At 38.2% G+C, this 17,575-nt stretch overlaps 1 non-coding gene across 1 annotated transcript; it reads left to right on the forward strand.

Annotated features, from left to right (window-relative positions):
• The first annotated feature begins 16,745 nt into the window (after nucleotides 1-16,745).
• Nucleotides 16,746-16,853, forward strand: LOC148579546 (small nucleolar RNA R71). The gene has a single exon (XR_015894304.1). It is a non-coding gene; the product is annotated as a small nucleolar RNA R71 (small nucleolar RNA).
• The last annotated feature ends 722 nt before the right edge of the window (nucleotides 16,854-17,575 follow it).

Below are 17,575 nucleotides of genomic sequence, written 5' to 3' on the forward strand. Positions count from 1 at the left end.
CCATGTCTCCTTTCTACTTCCTTTACATGTTTGCGAAAATGGCATCCATGTCAATGGAGTAGACTTCCAACTTGACTTTAGAGTTGATTAATAGGAGACCCTTGAGTTGGAATACTCAAGTGTTAATTTGTAATTGGAAGTTCTTGGCTGGCTCTCTAGTCTCTGACTCTAATCCTTCCCTAGGAAGGGATTAGGACTTGGGAATCAGAGTTGGTTAGTTACTTGACTTTCCTTTATTATGTAAGGGATAACTAAGTAGAACGACAACCTCTTACTATTACACTTGGGAAAGTTCAACAAGGATAGAAATTCCGATTAATCTTCTCCTAGTCAAGGCTTTTTATTTCAAATATATAAAACCTCTAGTTAATTTTCATTGCTTTAATTGATAGTCATTTATTTTTCCGTTCTCCAACTCTAAAATTTCTCAGAAAATTCCTGACCAATAAATTGCACTCTTTTGTAAACTCATTGGGAGACGACCTGAGAATTCTACTCCCAGTGTTTTATTCTTAATTCATGACAACCCCTTTCTAAATTGACAAGCAAAATTTTCGTCGGTTAAGAATTGTACTTGCAACGTTATTTCCATTATAAATTCTTAATCGACAATTTTTCGCCCGTCATGCAGCATCAGCTATTATTGTAAAATCAAAAGGTTCTAAGGCTGGAAAGACTACAAACCCAGCAAATGCTGCTATTGCTAACACACAAGCGGGTGAGATTAATGCAAATGCTCCATTAGCACCACTTCAAGCTGTTGATGATGTACAAACTTCAGAGATTGAACTCACCCAACCAACTTACTCGCAGCTAGAAAATTAAGAACGTGTAATGATTGGTTTCTAATATTTGATTAATTGTTGATTGGTTTATATTGGTTTATAATACATGATTAAGGTAGATCCAATTGGTTGATACAATTTGATTATATTTGATTGGTTTCTATTGGGTTGTGTTGGTTTTTTTAATTACATTAAAAATTTTACTAGGTCCCTCCATCAGATCCATCTCCACCTCTATAACAGGTGACAAGGCCTAAAAAGCTACAATCTAAGAGAAAAACAACTTCCAAGGTAAACCTAATGCAATGAGCACGTTCTGGGACAGTTACACGCTTGGTAGAGTTTATAAAATTTGTCTCCACCTGCTTCACACCACCAACAACAAAATAGAATATGATTTACAATGTTGACTGAAAGAAATTGTGTAGGACACATTTTGTAGAGAGCTATTTTAAACTATGCTCTTTTGATATTTTTAGACTCAGTTATGTAGGGTATTCTGTTTTGGCTAGGATATTTTGAAACTATGTTATGTAGGATATTGTGGTATGTTACAAATATTGTTATTGCTAATATTGCTTATCACTGATGACAATGATTAATTACTCTGAATGACTAAATGAATGACTATCTTTTTTTTTATAACTTATTTTGTAAAATTTTATACCTCTTTCATATAATCTCAATTTTAAACAACTTTCACAGGATACATCATTACTCAAGAGAACATAAAATCTCATTTCTATTTTGTCATCAACTTCCAGCTTTATAAAAAAACAATCAAATACATAACAATATTTCATTCCCATAATTGATATCACATTTTGTTGAGTTAAGAAATTAACTAAATTAATTAGTGATGACAAACATTATTTTTGGTAAATAAATAATTAGTATGGATTAATTATAAATTGCATATTACTAATTATTTATTATGTGTTGCAGGCCATAATTCAATTCAACCAGCCCAATTGGAATAAAATAAAAAAATCAAAAGCTGAGGGCTAGTAATTCAAGCGAAGCTCAAAAGAAACAAAGCCAAAGAAATCAAAACGGGTTGCTTAATGGAAATCCAATCCAAGCCCGTATCCATCCCACAAAGCTTCTCTTTTAAGATTGAAGTCTTCACTCTTTCAATGTGCAACGTTCACCTCTGTGAGTTGATCAGAGTTTCAAAAAAGTAAGAAAGAGAAAGAGAGAGGGCTTCCTCCCTAAGCAAATCACCAAAGAAGCAAGAAAAAGAATGATTAAGCTTGAAACGCAGAAGTCTAATCAGAAAATCCAAACCAAATCAAGCTTAGGTTAAAGGTAACATATCTCCTCTTGCATGCATCAGATCTTCTTCTCTTCTTCCCAACTCTCTGCTCTATCCAAAAATGGCGTTCAAGGAAAAGTTGTTCTCTGCCCTATTCTGCTTTACATCTATGGTCACAAGTGATACTTGGGGACCAAGTAGTTTCTCAATGGCTAAGATCAAGTTGACCATGAAAAGATTTCTATGGTTACTGTTTTATGACTTTTGGTCAAGATGAGGAAGTCAGAAGGAAAATTTCTACTCTGAGGATTAAGGAGAAAAAGTGAGTCTATGGGTTGGTGAAGCTCAAGGCTCAAGATGTTGACCTTGGAAGAAGAACCCAACAACATACAAGGAGATAAAAGAGGTTTGCTGTTCATTTAAAAAAAAGGAGAGAAAACCAGTGAATAGAGGTTTTGTTCTGAAAAAGCTCTTTGAAGAAGTTCAACTAACTGGATAGTGTAACCTAATCAAAGGTGCATTCCACCAGTATGAAGAACTGAATCAGAGGCTTGCTAATCTGGTTTTTTGCATAACACAGAGGCTGTTGATGAAGTCAATCTCCTTCATGTTTTACAGATTGTAATGTACTTTTCTATGTTTATCTTTCTGTAATTTCTTGTGAGAAAAGGCATATTGAGAGAGCTCAAGTAAAAGCCATGAGTGAAAAAAGGTTGAGTGATACACTTGAGAGAAAAGCCTAGAGTTATTTTCAGATTTCTTTAGGTATGTCTATGTCTTGTATCTTGTACCTGTAAGGTATCCCTTTCTTAGTTGGGTTAGCACTAAGAGGAAAGAGTTAGGTATTAGCATAGCCAATGTCAAGTTAGGTTAGAACTTGAGTGTGAAAGGATTGGGTCAATCCTGTGAAATTGGTGTATGTAATACTGTTAACTATAGTGAAAATTCTTCCATAGTTATGGAGGAGACTGGACGTAGGTTGCATAGCACAAGGCAACCGAACCAGGATATATGCTTGTGTTAGCTTTTCTCTTCTCTGCTGTGTTCTGTTTTCTGATATTCATGAGACAAAAATAAATTATCTCATAAATTTCCGCTGCTGAGTTCAAACAGAATCAGAATTCAAAGTTTGTTTTAAAGGGTCACAACAGCAACTTAAAAGAAAGGCATAGATTCAACCCCCCTTCTCTAAGCCTACCACAACCTTCAATTGGTATCAGGAGCTAAGGTCTTAAGAATCAAGCTTAACCGCTTTGAGCAAAGATCCAATGGCGAACAACTTGGGCACAACCACAGTTGCCTACGCCCTCACTGAAGGCCAGTCAAACAACTGGCCACCTTTCTTCAATGGGAAGAACTACTCCTACTGGAAAGAAAGGATAAGAATTTTCATCAAATCCATTGACTACAACATATGGAAGATTATCGTGAGCGGTCCAAAGATCCCAACAAAAACAAGTGCTGATGGAGTGGTGACTCCAAAAGAAGAAGCTGAATAGAATGAGGATGATAAGAAGAAGATAGAGCTGAATGCTAAAGCAATCAACCTTCTTCACTGTGCGATAAGCTTTGAAGAGTACCGGAAGGTGTCTAGATACAAGACAGCCAAAGAAATCTGGGAAAAACTCCAGGTTACACACGAAGGCACCAAACAAGTAAAAGAAACGAGGATTGATATGTTGCGAAAAGAGTACGAGATGTTTAGCATGAAGGATGGAGAAAGCATTGATGAAGCGTTTGAGAGATTCTCAATCATAATAAACAACCTTGATGCTATGGGTACAAACTATGCAGAACAAACCTTGGTGAGAAAACTCCTTAGAAGCCTCACAAAAGAATGGGAAAACACTGCCACTGTCCTAACCGAGAGTAACAACATAAGTCCCATAACCTATGATGAGCTGAGAGGAAAACTCCTTGCCTATGAAGCCACACACACAAACACAGACTCAAAGAAAAAGGGAATAGCCCTCAAGTCACAAATAGTACCGAAAGAGAGTGAGTCTAGTGATGGTATTTCAGATGACGAGCTTTTATTTTTTGCTAGGAGATTTAGAAGGATGATGAAGAACAAGGGCAAATACAAAGGTTCAAGTTCAAAGGAGCACAAGATCGACTTGAGCAAAGTGACGTGTCATCACTGCAAGGAGGCTGGACACTTCAAGCTAAACTATCCAAAGCTCAAAAAGGAGGACAAAGAAAAGAAGGAAAGGAAGAGAGTACTCATGGTAGCTTGGGAGGATTTTGAGAATGACTCAAATGAAGAAGAAGAATCTGAAGGAGATGACAAAGACTGCTTCATGGTTGGAAACAACAATCTTGATGAGGTAAACTATTATGATTTGACCATTGAGGACTTGCATGCTATTATTGATGATCTCACTTTAAACACATCAAAACTGCTTGACAAATACAATGAATGCAAATCTGAAAGAGATGTGTTAAGAGCTGAAAATGATTTTTTAAAAGAAAAAGTGAAGGAAACTGAATGTGCTTTGGACATCATTGAAGAAAACAGATTTCTAAAATCTGAACTTGAAAAATTAAAAGGAAAGCACATTGTGGATCCTTCTCATGAGTTAATTGCTGAAAATGAAAGATTAAATGATATGATTAAAAGGCTGAATGGTGACTTAGCAAAATTTGCTCAAGGTTCTAGCAACTTGGACAAATTACTTGCAAGTCAAAGACCATTGTTTGAAAAATCTAGTTTAGGCTACATAGCCAAGGAAGATGCAGTTTCTAATACTTCCTATATAAAATTTGAGGCTTCTTCATCAAATAACAATTCCATACCAAACAAATCGGGTATTGGATATGTTTCAACTCTTGAAGAAAAATTTGATGAAGTATACACAAGTGAAACTGAGCCCTCACCAAGAACTGATCCGAGATCAAACCGGCCAGGTTTGGGTTACACTTCGAAAAATGAGGTTGCTTTCAAGAAACCACCATTTTACAACAAAACCTCATTTTCGAAAGGTAAAAATGTTCAAAAAAATTCTAGTGAAAATACTTTTGCAAAGAAGACTAACTTTAATAAAAATCAGTTTGTCAAAAGAAATGCATCTCCTCCAAAAACCAGAAATTTTCAACACTTTAATCATTTCAAGCAATATAACTCACCTCAATTTCAGCGACACACATCAGAAAATTATTGTGTCAATTGCAAGAAATTTGGTCACTCATATGCAAAATGTTTCATTGAAAAGAGAGTTGTAGGAAACAAAGTTTATAATGTTGTTTGTGATTTCAATGCACTTGGGCAACCAAGATGGATTAACTTCAAAGGATCCAAATTAATTTGGATACCTAAGGCTACTTGAAACTCTTCATGCAGATTTGCCTAGCATCCAAGAACAAAAATGACATGTGGTACATGGATAGTGGATGTTCAAGGTACATGATTGGAAGGTCAACTTACTTCATCAAACTAAACAAGTATGATGGAGGTTTTGTGACTTTTGGAGATGATGGTAAAGGTAAAATCATTGCTGTTAGAAAAGTAGGTAATGAACAATCTACTTTCATTGATGATGTACTTTTGGTATGTGGTTTAAAGCACAATCTTTTGAGTATAAGTCAGCTGTGTGATTTAGGATATTTAGTTGTTTTCAAAAGGCTTGAATGCTGTGTTGTTAATGAAAAGACAAATGAAGTGATGTTTGTTGCCAAGCATTTCAATAATATGTATGGACTTACTCTTGATGAACTAAAGGATCAAAATGTAGCTTGTCTTCACTCTAAAGAATCTAAAAAGTGGTTATGGCACAGAGATTGGGCCATGCAAGTATGTTCCAAATAAACAAACTTGTAAAGAAAGAATTAGTAAGAGGTCTTCCTTTGATAAAGTTTGACAAAGACATCACTTGTGATGTTTGCCAAATGGGAAAACAAACAAAAAGTTCTTTTAAACCAAAGGAAGACATCTCTACTAAAAGACCACTTGAGTTGCTACACATTGATTTATTTGGTCCAACAAGAACTCAAAGCCTAGGTGGTAAACATTATGGGTTAGTAATTGTGGATGACTACACTAGGTTTGGTTGGGTTTTATTTATTGCACACAAAAATGAAGCCTTTTCGGCCTTTGAACCTTTTTGCAAGAAAATTCAAAATGAAAAGGATTTGAAAATCTCTTCTATAAGGAGTGATCATAGAACTGAATTTGAAAATAATTTGTTTGAATCCTTTTGTGAGGAATTTGGAATATCTCACAACTTCTCTTGTCCAAGAACACCATAACAAAATGGTGTTGTGGAAAGAAGAAATAGAAGCATACAAGAGATGACAAGAGCTATGCTTTATGAGAGTAATGTTCCAAAATTCCTTTGGGCTGAAGCGGTTAACACGGCTTGCCACATTTTGAATAGAACAATCATAAGGAAATTTTTGAAGAAAACCCCTTATGAACTTTGGAAAGGCTACCCACCAAACTTGGATTACTTGCACATCTTTGGATGCAAATGTTTTATTTTAAATAACAAAGAAAATTTGAGAAAATTTGATCCAAAGGCTTATGAGTGTTTGTTTGTAGGATATTCCACAACTAGTAAAGTATATAGGGTTTATCATCAAGATGCTAGGATTATTGAGGAGTCCATACATGTTTCATTTTGTGATACTAACTTAGTGCAAAGCATTTTGGAAGATTGTGATACAGGAAATCAAGCTCAAAAGGAAGATGAAATCACTCAAAATCATGAAAAAGAAAATTCTGGTCAAACTGAACCAGAAATTGCAACTGCTGAAAATTCGAGAGATAATTCTATTTTGTCTCATGAATTTGAAAGAAATCCTGGAAACAGCAGCACCCAGAATCTCTTGGTGACTGAATCTGCCACCGAATCCACCAGACCTCGTGAATGGAGGTTCTTGAAGAACTATCCCGAGAAATTCATCATTGGGGACGTTTCTCATGGAGTGCAAACAAGGTCTTCCACTAGAAAGGCAAATGAAGGATCAAACATTGCCCTTCTTTCACATATAGAGCCTTAAAATGTCAAGGAAGCCCTTAGTGACCCTTCTTGGGTTAAAGCTATGGAGGATGAGCTTCTTGAGTTTGAAGAACCAAGTGTGGACTTTGGTTCCAAGGCCAAGTGGAAAGAAAGTGACCGGCACCAAGTGGATATTTCGAAACAAGTTAGGAGAAGATGGTAGCATTGCAAGAAACAAGGCAAGGCTAGTGGCACAAGGATATGACCAAGAAGAAGGAATAGACTTTGATGAATCCTTTTCCCCTGTTGTCCGAATGGAAGCCATAAGACTTCTCTTAGCTTATGCTGCATTTTGTGGTTTTAAATTATATCAAATGGATGTGAAATATGCATTTTTGAATGGAGTGATAGATAGAGAAGTATATGTGGAGCAGCCTCCTGGTTTTGAAAATAAAGAGCATTCTAATCATGTTTTCAAATTATCTAAAGCTCTCTATGGTTTAAGACATGCTCCTAGAGCTTGGTATGAGAGACTTAGCTCTTTTCTTTTGAAAAATGGTTTTCAAAGAGACACCACTGACACAACTCTATTTATCAAGAACTCTAACGATTCTTTTATTCTAGTCCAAATATATGTTGATGACATTATTTTTGGATCAGCCAATGAATCCCTTTGTTCTGAATTTGGAAAACTCGTGACAAGTGAATTTGACATGAGTATGATGGGTGAACTTAATTTTTTCCTTGGGCTGCAAATTAAACAAATTGAAAAATGTATTTTCATTCATCAAGAAAAGTATGCCAAGGAATTAGTTAAGAAATTTGGTATGGAAAATGCCAAACCCATGGGAACTCCCATGCATCCTAATTCTAAATTAGATAAGGGAGAAACTGAGAAAGATGTTGATGAGACTAGGTATAGAGGAATGATTGGTTCTCTTATGTACTTAACTTCCTCTAGACCCGACATTGTGCAAAGTGTTGGATTGTGTTATAGGTTCCAATCCAAACCAAAAGAGTCACATCTTTCTGCAGTTAAAAGGATCATTAGATATGTTCATGGCACATCCAATTTCGGTCTTTGGTATCCTAAGATTGATGATTTTTCTGTAGTTGGTTATTGTGATGCAGATTTTGCTGGTGATAGAGTTGATAGAAGGAGCACTTCAGGCTTATGTTGCTTCCTTGGGAAGTCCTTGAATGTTTGGTCAAGTAAGAAACAGCCAACTGTGGCTCTATCCACTGCTGAGGCTGAATATATAGCTGCTTCTTCATGTTGTTCTCAGCTTTTATGATTAAAAACACAGTTTACCGATTACAAATTAAATGCTGAAAATATTCCTTTGATGTGTGATAACATGAGTGCCATTAATATTTCTAAAAATCCAGTTTTGCACTCTAGGACTAAACATATTGAAGTGAAGTTTCACTCAATACGAGAGCATGTCCAAAAGGAGATATTATCATTCAATTTGTTGAATCGGAGGAGCAATTAGCAGATATTTTCACAAAACCATTAGCTGAGGATAGATTCTGCATGCTTAGGACTTGTCTAGGAATTTTGAGTTATGATTATTTGTTTGAAACATGCTGATATGTTTGCTAGAGCCTTTTGTCTCATAAACAGGTATGAGACAATTCTGGGCAGAAAAAGAGCGTTCCCCTTTAATCAGCGTGATCTGGGCTTATTTCAAGTGCAAAATGATTTGGGTCAACCTCAAAAAATCATATCTAGAATGGTCCAATGTGTTTCCATTAAATTCAACTATCCCTGGACCCAAATATGAATGTTACATTTTTTGGTTAAATTTTTTTTGTTGGGCTGTGTGTTTAAATTGTTTTTTGAAAAAGTTTTATTTTAACTTTTTGTCCAAAAAAAAAAAGATTTCCAGTTTAATTTAATTTTTTTAGGATTTCGAATATTTAAAATTAAATTTCCTTGTTTTGAAAATCAAATCAAATCTTTCTTTTATGAGGTCATGTCTTTTCAAGTCTTTTCAAATGGTGATGCAGTTGCATGGTTTTGGAAATCTACTTTTGGGTACAGTTACCAACACTCCCTCTCTTCCCTCCATAACTTCTCCTCAAACTCTTCAGTTTCTTCCCACTCTCTTTACTGCTTATCTTCCCTCAAAAGCCTAAATATCACCAAATGAGGAAGAAAACCATTGCTAAAAGGCCTCCTCGTGAAAAAATCTTCAAGCCTCTCACAAAACCCTCAACCCGCTCTCACGGCCGAACCTTCACTCCATCTCCTTCTCCTCCTACCTCTCCTCCTTGGTGTGATCCCATGGCACGAACCAAAAATCCCTCTAGGGTTACTCCTTTCGCCAAGAAGATACAACAGACGAAAGAACCTCCATCCAAGCCAGGGTCATCGAAACTGAGTTCATCCAAGGGAAAGCGACCAGCCGCACCTGAACCTCCACCTGAGTCCACACAACCAAAGTCTAGGTCTGTTCCATCACATTCTCAAAGAGGTAAAACTCGAGTTCCCCTTAAGTCAGTTAAAGAACCAGACATTGGCCCTTTTGATCATAAAGCTCACTTTTTGACTTCTCATTCAAACTATAACCCTTATAGATTCAAATCTGCCATGAACAATGATTTTTATGAGGGGGTTATCCAGTATCGTACCCTATGTCCCTCTTTTCTCGCTGATTTGCCTTCTTTGAAAAGAAAAGGTTTTCCATTTGTTGATAACTTGATTTTTCTGGACTGGAATCACCTTTTTGACATCAAAAATCCTGTTTATCCCTTGTTGGTCAAAGAATTTTATGCAAACATGACTTATCATGAAGGCACTGCTCACACATATGTAAAGGGCCGAGACATAGTTTTAAATAATGAAACTATCAGTGATGCTTTGAAGTATACCGATGTTGGGCCTTGTGCTTACACTTCGGTTAAGTGGGATGAAGGTGTTGGAATTTCTTATCATGATGCATTGGCACACATCTGTGAACATGTCTCTTTAATTGATGGCATTACACCCATTTTTTTTTTCGAAAACAAAGGAGAAGTTTTTGAAAGAGTTTTGAAAATTTTTTTGAAAACTTTTTGAAAATAAAACAAAAAGAAAATTACCTAATCTGAGCAACAAGATGAACCGTCAGTTGTCCAAACTCGAACAATCCCCGGCAACGGCACCAAAAACTTGGTGCGCAGAAATTGTGATTACACTTTGATTATGTAAAATTCATCGCTCTTTCTTTCCTTGGTAATGGCGCCAAAAACATGATGCCAATACCATGGTTCACAACTTCGCACAACTAACCAGCAAGTGCACTGGGTCGTCCAAGTAATACCTTACGTGAGTAAGGGTCGAATCCCACGGAGATTGTTGGTATGAAGCAAGCTATGGTCACCTTGTAAATCTCAGTCAGGCGGATATAAAATAGTAATGGGGTTTTCGAAAATAATTAATAAAATAGCGATAGAAATACTTATGTAAATCATTGGTGAGAATTTCAGACAAGCGAATAGAGATGCTTTCATTCCTCTGAACCTTTGCTTTCCTGCTATCTTCATCCAATCAGTCTTACTCCTTTCCATGGCTGGCTTTATGTAATGCATCACCATTGTCAATGGCTACTTTCGGTCTTCTCTCGGGAAAATGATCCAAATGCCCTGTCACGACACGGCTAATCGTCTGGAGGCATCACCCTTGTCAATGGTTACATCCTATCCTCTCAGTGAAAGTGGTCAATGCACCCTGTCACGGCACGGCTATTCATCTGTCGGTTCTCGATCATGCTGGAATAGGATTTACTATCCTTTTGCGTCTGTCACTACGCCCAGCAATCACGAGTTTGAAGCTCGTCACAGTCATTCAATCATTGAATCCTACTCGGAATACCACAGATAAGGTTTAGACCTTTCGGATTCTCTTGAATGCCGCCGTCATTCTAGCTTACACCACGAAGATTCCGATTAAGAGATCTAAGAGATACTCATTCAATTTAATGTAGAACGGAAGTGGTTGTCAGGCACGCGTTCATAGGGAATGATGATGATTGTCACGTTCATCACATTCAGGTTGAAGTGCAAATGAATATCTTAGAAGCGAAATAAGATGAATTGAATAGAAAACAGTAGTACTTTGCATTAATCTTTGAGGAACAGCAGAGCTCCACACCTTAATCTATAGAGTGTAGAAACTCTACCGTTGAAAATACATAAGTGATAATGGAGTTCATTGGTCTCAGCCCCAGAGGGGAACCAGAGTAACCAAGACTGTGAATACAATGATAACAAGTTCTATTTATAATAAACTAGTCACTAGGGTTTACAGAAGTAAGTAATTGATGCATAAATCCACTTCCGGGGCCCGTTTGGTGTGTGCTTGGGCTGAGCTTGAGTGTTACACGTGTAGAGGTCATTCCTGAAGTTGAACGCCAGTTTTGGTGCCAGTTTGGGCGTTGAACTCCACTTTGCAACTTGTTTCTGGCGCTGAACGCCAGAATTAGGCAGAGATCTGGCGTTGAACGCCAGTTTGCGTCATCTAAACTTGGGCAAAGTATGGACTATTATATATTACTGGAAAGCCCTGGATGTTGAGTTCTGTAGCTTCAGAAAATCCATTTTGAGTGCAGGGAGGTCAGAATCCAACAGCATCAGCAGTCCTTCTTCAACCTCTGAATCTGATTTTTGCTCAAGTCCCTCAATTTCAGCCAGAAAATACCTGAAATCACAGAAAAATACACAAACTCATAGTAAAGTCCAGAAATGTGAATTTAACATAAAAACTAATGAAAACATCCCTAAAAGTAACTAGATCCTACTAAAAATATACTAAAAACAATGTCAAAAAGCGTATAAATTATCCGCTCATCACAACACCAAACTTAAATTGTTGCTTGTCCCCAAGCAACTGAAAATCAAATAGGATAAAAAAATAAGAGAATATACTATAAATTCCAAACTATCAATGAAACAGAGCTTCAATCATATGAGCGGGACTTATAGCTTTTTGCCTCTTGAATAGTTTTGGCATCTCACTTTATCCATTGAAGTTCAGAATGATTGGCATCTATAGGAACTCAGAGTTTAGATAGTGTTACTGACTCTCCTAGTTCAGTATGATGATTCTTGAACACATCTATTTTATGAGTCTTGGCCGTGGCCCTAAGCACTTTATTTTCCAGTATTTCCACCGGATACATAAATGCCACAGACACATAATTGGGTGAACCTTTTCAGATTGTGACTCAGCTTTGCTAAAGTCCCCAATTAGAGGTGTCCAGGGTTCTTAAGCACACTCTTTTTTTTTCTTTGGACCTTGACTTTAACCGCTCAGTCTCAAGTTTTCACTTGACACCTACACGCCACAAGCACATGGTTAGGGACAGCTTGGTTTAGCCGCTTAGACCAGGATTTTATTCCTTTAGGCCCTCCTATCCACTGATGCTCAAAGCCTTGGGATCCTTTTTATTTGCCCTTGCCTTTTGGTTTTAAGGGTTATTGGCTTTTTGCTCTTGCCTCATGGTTTTAAGAGCTTTTGGCTTTTTCTGCTTGCTTTTTCTTTTTCTTTCTATTTTTTTCGCCTATTTTTTTTCTTTTTTTTTTTCTGCAAGCTTTGTTCTTTGCTGCTTTTTCTTGCTTCAAGAATCATTTTTATGATTTTTCAGATTATCAAATAACATGTCTCCTTGTCATCATTCTTTCAAGAGCTAACATATTTAACATTCTTAAACAACAATTTCAAAAGACATATGCACTGTTCAAGCATACATTCAGAAAACAAGAAGCATTGTCACCACATCAATATAATTAAGCTAAGTTCAAGGATAAATTCGAAACTCATGTACTTCTTGTTCTTTTGAATTAAAACATTTTTCATTTAAGAGAGGTGATGGATTCATAGGACATTCATAACTTTAAGACAAAGTTACTAACTACTAATGATCATGTAATGAAGACACAAACATAGATAAGCACATAACATAGAAAACGAAAAACAGAAGAAATAAGAACAAGGAATGAATCCACCTTAGTGATGGTGGCGTTTCCTTCTTGAGGAACCAATGATGTCCTTGAGCTCTTCTATGTCTCTTCCTTGTTTTTGTTGCTCCCAATAGTTTTGTGGAGGAAAATGCATTTGAGGCATCTTCGGGATCTCATGGTGATGAGCTTCATACGCCTCTTGAGCTCCATGAATGGGCTCTCTTGCTTGCTCTATCTTTTTCTTAGTGATGGGCTTCTCTTTCTTAATAGGAATGTCTCCTTCTATGAAAGCTCCAGGTGAGTAACATAGATGGAAAATAAGATGAGGAAAAGCTAGCCTTGCCATGGGGGATGACTTTTCGGCTATTTTGTAGAGTTCATTAGAGATGACTTCATGAACTTCTATTTCCTCTCCAATCATGATGCTATGAATCATGATGGCCCGATCCACAGTAACTTCAGATCGGTTGCTAGTGGGGATGATGGAGCATTGGATGAATTCCAACCATCCTCTAGCCACAGGCTTGAGGTCCAATCTTCTTAGTTGAACCGGCTTGCCTTTGGAGTCAATCTTTCATTGAGCTCCTTCCACACATATGTCCATAAGGATGTGGTCCAACCTTTGATCAAAGTTGACTCTTCTTGTGTAGGGGCATGCGTTCTCTTCCATGTTTGGCAAGTTGAACGCCAACCTCACATTCTCCGGACTAAAATCTAAGTATTTCCCCCGAACCATTGTAACATAGTTCTTTGGATCTGGGTTCTTACTTTGATAATGGTTCTTGGTGATCCATGCCTTAGCATAGAACTCTTGAACCATTAGGATGCCGACTTGTTGGATGGGATTTGTTAGAACTTCCCAACCTCTTCTTTAAATTTCATGTCGGATCTCCGGATACTCATTTCTTTTGAGTTTGAAAGGGACCTCAGGGATCACCTTCTTCTTGGCCACAACATCATAGAAGTGGTCTTGATGGGCTTTGGAGATGAACCTTTCCATCTCCCATGACTCGGAGGTGGAAGCTTTTGTCTTCCCTTTTCCTTTTCTAGAGGATTCTCCGGTCTTAGGTGCCATCAATGGTAATAGAAAAACAAAAAACTTATGCTTTTACCACACCAAACTTAGAATATTGCTCGCCCTCGAGCAATAAAAGAAAGAATAGAGGAAGAAGAAGAAGATATGGAGGAGAGGGGGAAGGTGAGGTATTTCGGCCAAGAAGGGTATAGAGGGGTTGTGTTGTGTGAAAATGAGGAAGAATGGAGGGCTATATATAGGGAAGGGAGAGGGTTGAAGGTTCGGCCATTTAGGGTGGGTTTGGGTGGGAAATTGATTTTGAATTTTGAAGGTAGGTGGAGTTTATGAGGTAGGTTTATGGGGAAGAGTGGATGGATGTGAGTGGTGAAGAGGTGATGGGGAAGAGAGATTGAGGTGATTGGTGAAGGGTTTTGGGGAAGAGTGTTTATGGGATTGTGTGAAAGAGGGGTGAGAAGAAGTGAGTAGAGGTAGGTGGGGATCCTGTGAGGTCCACAGATCCTGAGATGATCTTGTGGGTCCACAGATTCTGAGATGATCCTGTGGGGTCCACAGATCCTGAGATGATCCTGTGGGGTCCACAGATCCTGAGGTGTTCAAGGATTTACAACCTTGCACCAAATTAGGCATGTAAAATGCCCTTGCATACAACTCTGGGCGTTCAGCGCCAGGTTGGTGCCCATTTTGGGCGTTCAACGCCTATTTACTGGCCATTTCTGGCGTTGAACGCCAAAACCATGCTTGTTCTGGGCGTTCAGCGCCAGCTCCTCTCCAGGGTGCAATTCTGGCGTTCAGCGCCTAGATGATGCCCATTTTGGGCGTTCAGCGCCCAGATACTGCCCATTTTGGGCGTTCAACGCCAGAACCATGCTCTGTTCTGGCGTTGAACGCCAGGCAGATGCTTCCTCCAGGGTGTGATTTTTCTTCTGTTGTTTTTTTTTTATTATTCCATTTTCAATTTTTTTTATTTATTTTGTGACTCCACATGATCATGAACCTATAAAGACATATAACCAAGAAAAATATAGTTAGATAAAAATTGGGTTGCCTCCCAATAAGCACTTCTTTAATGTCAATAGCTTGACAGTGGGCTCTCATGGAGCCTCACAGATGTGCAGAGCTTTGTTGAGACCTCCCAACACCAAACTTAGAGTTTGGATATGGGGGTTTGACACCAAACTTAGAGTTTGGTTGTGGCCTCCCAACACCAAACTTAGAGTTTGACTGTGGGGGTTTGGTTGACTCTGCTTTGAGAGAAGCTTTTTCTGCTTCCTCTCCATGGATGCAGAGAGAGATCCTTGAGTTGTAAACACAAGGTTGTCCTTATTTAATTGAAGGATCAATTCTCCTCTGTCCACATCAATCACAGCTCTTGCTGTGGCTAGGAAAGGTCTTCCTAGGATGATGGATTCATCCTCTTCCTTTCCAGTATCCAGGACTATGAAATCAGCAGGGATGTAAAGGCCTTCAACCTTTACTAACACGTCCTCTACTTGTCCATAAGCCTGTTTTCTTGAATTATCTGCCATCTCTAATGAGATTCTAGCAGCTTGCACCCCATAGATTCCTAGTTTCTCTATTACAGAGAGGGGCATGAGGTTTATTCCTGAACCAAGGTCACACAGAGCCTTAAAGATCATGGTGCCTATGGTACAAGGTATTATGAACTTTTCAGGATCCTATCTTTTCTGAGGCAATGTCAGTTGATCCAGATCACTTAGTTCATTAGTGAACAAGGGACGTTCATCTTCCCAAGTTTCAATGCCAAATAATTTGGCATTCAGCTTCATGATTGCACCAAGAAACTTGGCAGTTTGCTCTTCAGTAACATCCTCATTCTCTTCAGAAGAGAAATACTCATCAGAGCTCATGAATGGCATAAGGAGGTTCAATGGAATCTCTATGGTCTCTAGATGAGTCTCAGATTCCTTAGGTTCCTCAGAGGGAAGCTCCTTATTGATCACTGGACGTCCCAGGAGGTCTTCCTCCTTGGGATTCACGTCCTTCTCCTCTCTTGTGGGTTCGGCCATGGTAATTAATTCAATGGCCTTGCATTCTCCTTTTGGATTCTCTTCTGTATTGTTTGGGAGAGTACTAGGAGGGATTTCAGTGATCCTTTTACTCAGCTGGCCTACTTGTGCTTCCAAATTTCTAATGGAAGACCTTGTTTCATTCGTGAAAGTCACAGTGGCCTTAGATAGATCAGAGACTAAATTTGCTAAGCTAGATGGATTTTGCTCAGAATTCTCTGTCTGTTGCTGAGTGTATGATGGAAAAGGCTTGCTATTGCTAAACCTGTTTCTTCCACCATTATTAAAGCCTTGTTGAGGCCTTTGATCCTTCCATGAGAGATTTGGATGATTTCTCCATGATGGATTATAGGTGTTTCCATATGGTTCACCCATGTAATTTACCTCTGCTATTGCAGGGTTCTCAGGATCATAAGCTTCTTCTTCATAAGAAGCCTCTTGAGTACTGTTGGATGCAGCTTGCATTCCAGTTAGACTCTGAGAAATCATATTGACTTGCTGAGTCAATATTTTGTTCTGAGCCAATATGGCATTCAGAGTATCAATTTCACGAACTCCCTTCTTCATAGGCGTCCCATTACTCACAGGATTCCTCTCAGAAGTGTACATGAACTGGTTATTAGCAACCATGTCAATGAGTTCTTGAGCTTCTGCAGGCGTTTTCTTTAGGTGAATGGATCCACCTACAGAAATATCCAATGACATCTTTGATAGCTCAGATAAACCATCATAGAATATATCCAGGATGGTCCATTCTGAAAGCATGTCAGAAGGACACTTTTTGGTCAACTGTTTGTATCTTTCCCAAGCTTCATAGAGGGATTCACCATCTTTCTGTCTGAATGTTTGAACATCAGCTCTAAGCTTGCTCAGCTTTTGAGGAGGAAAGAACTTGGCTAAGAAAGCCGTGACCAGCTTATCCCAAGAGTTCAGGCTGTCTTTGGGTTGAGAGTCCAACCATATTCTAGCTCTGTCTCTTACAGCAAAAGGGAAAAGCATGAGCCTGTAGACTTCAGGATCTACTCCATTAGTCTTAACAGTATCACAGATCTGCAAGAATTCAGTTAAGAACTGAAAAGGATCTTCAGATGGAAGTCCATGAAACTTGCAGTTCTGCTGCATCAGAGAAACTAGCTGAGGTTTCAGCTCAAAATTGTTTGCTCCAATGGTAGGAATGGAGATGCTTCTTCCATGTAAATTGGAATTTGGTGCAGTAAAGTCACCAAGCATTCTCCTTGCATTGTTGTTGGGTTCGGCTGCCATCTCCTTTACTTGTTCGAAATTTTCAATCAAGTTGTCTCTGGATTGTTGTAATTTAGCTTCTCTTAGTTTCCTCTTCAGAGTCCTTTCAGGTTCTGGATCAGCTTCAACAAGAATGCCTTTTTCTTTATCCCTGCTCATAAGAAAGAGAAGAGAAAAAGAAAAGAAGAAGAATCCTCTATGTCACAGTAAAGAGGTTCCTTATTGTTAGTAGAAGAAGAGAAGAAGAAGAAAAAATTCGAACACAGATAGAAGAGGGGGGTTCGAATTTGGTGAGTGATGTGAGGAAGAGATGTTAGTAGATGAATAAATAAATAGAATAAGATGAG

The sequence above is a fragment of the Arachis ipaensis genome, chromosome B10 (assembly GCF_059453495.1).
Source record: "Arachis ipaensis isolate K30076 ecotype BB chromosome B10, ASM5945349v1, whole genome shotgun sequence".
Classification (NCBI taxonomy): Eukaryota; Viridiplantae; Streptophyta; class Magnoliopsida; order Fabales; family Fabaceae; genus Arachis; species Arachis ipaensis.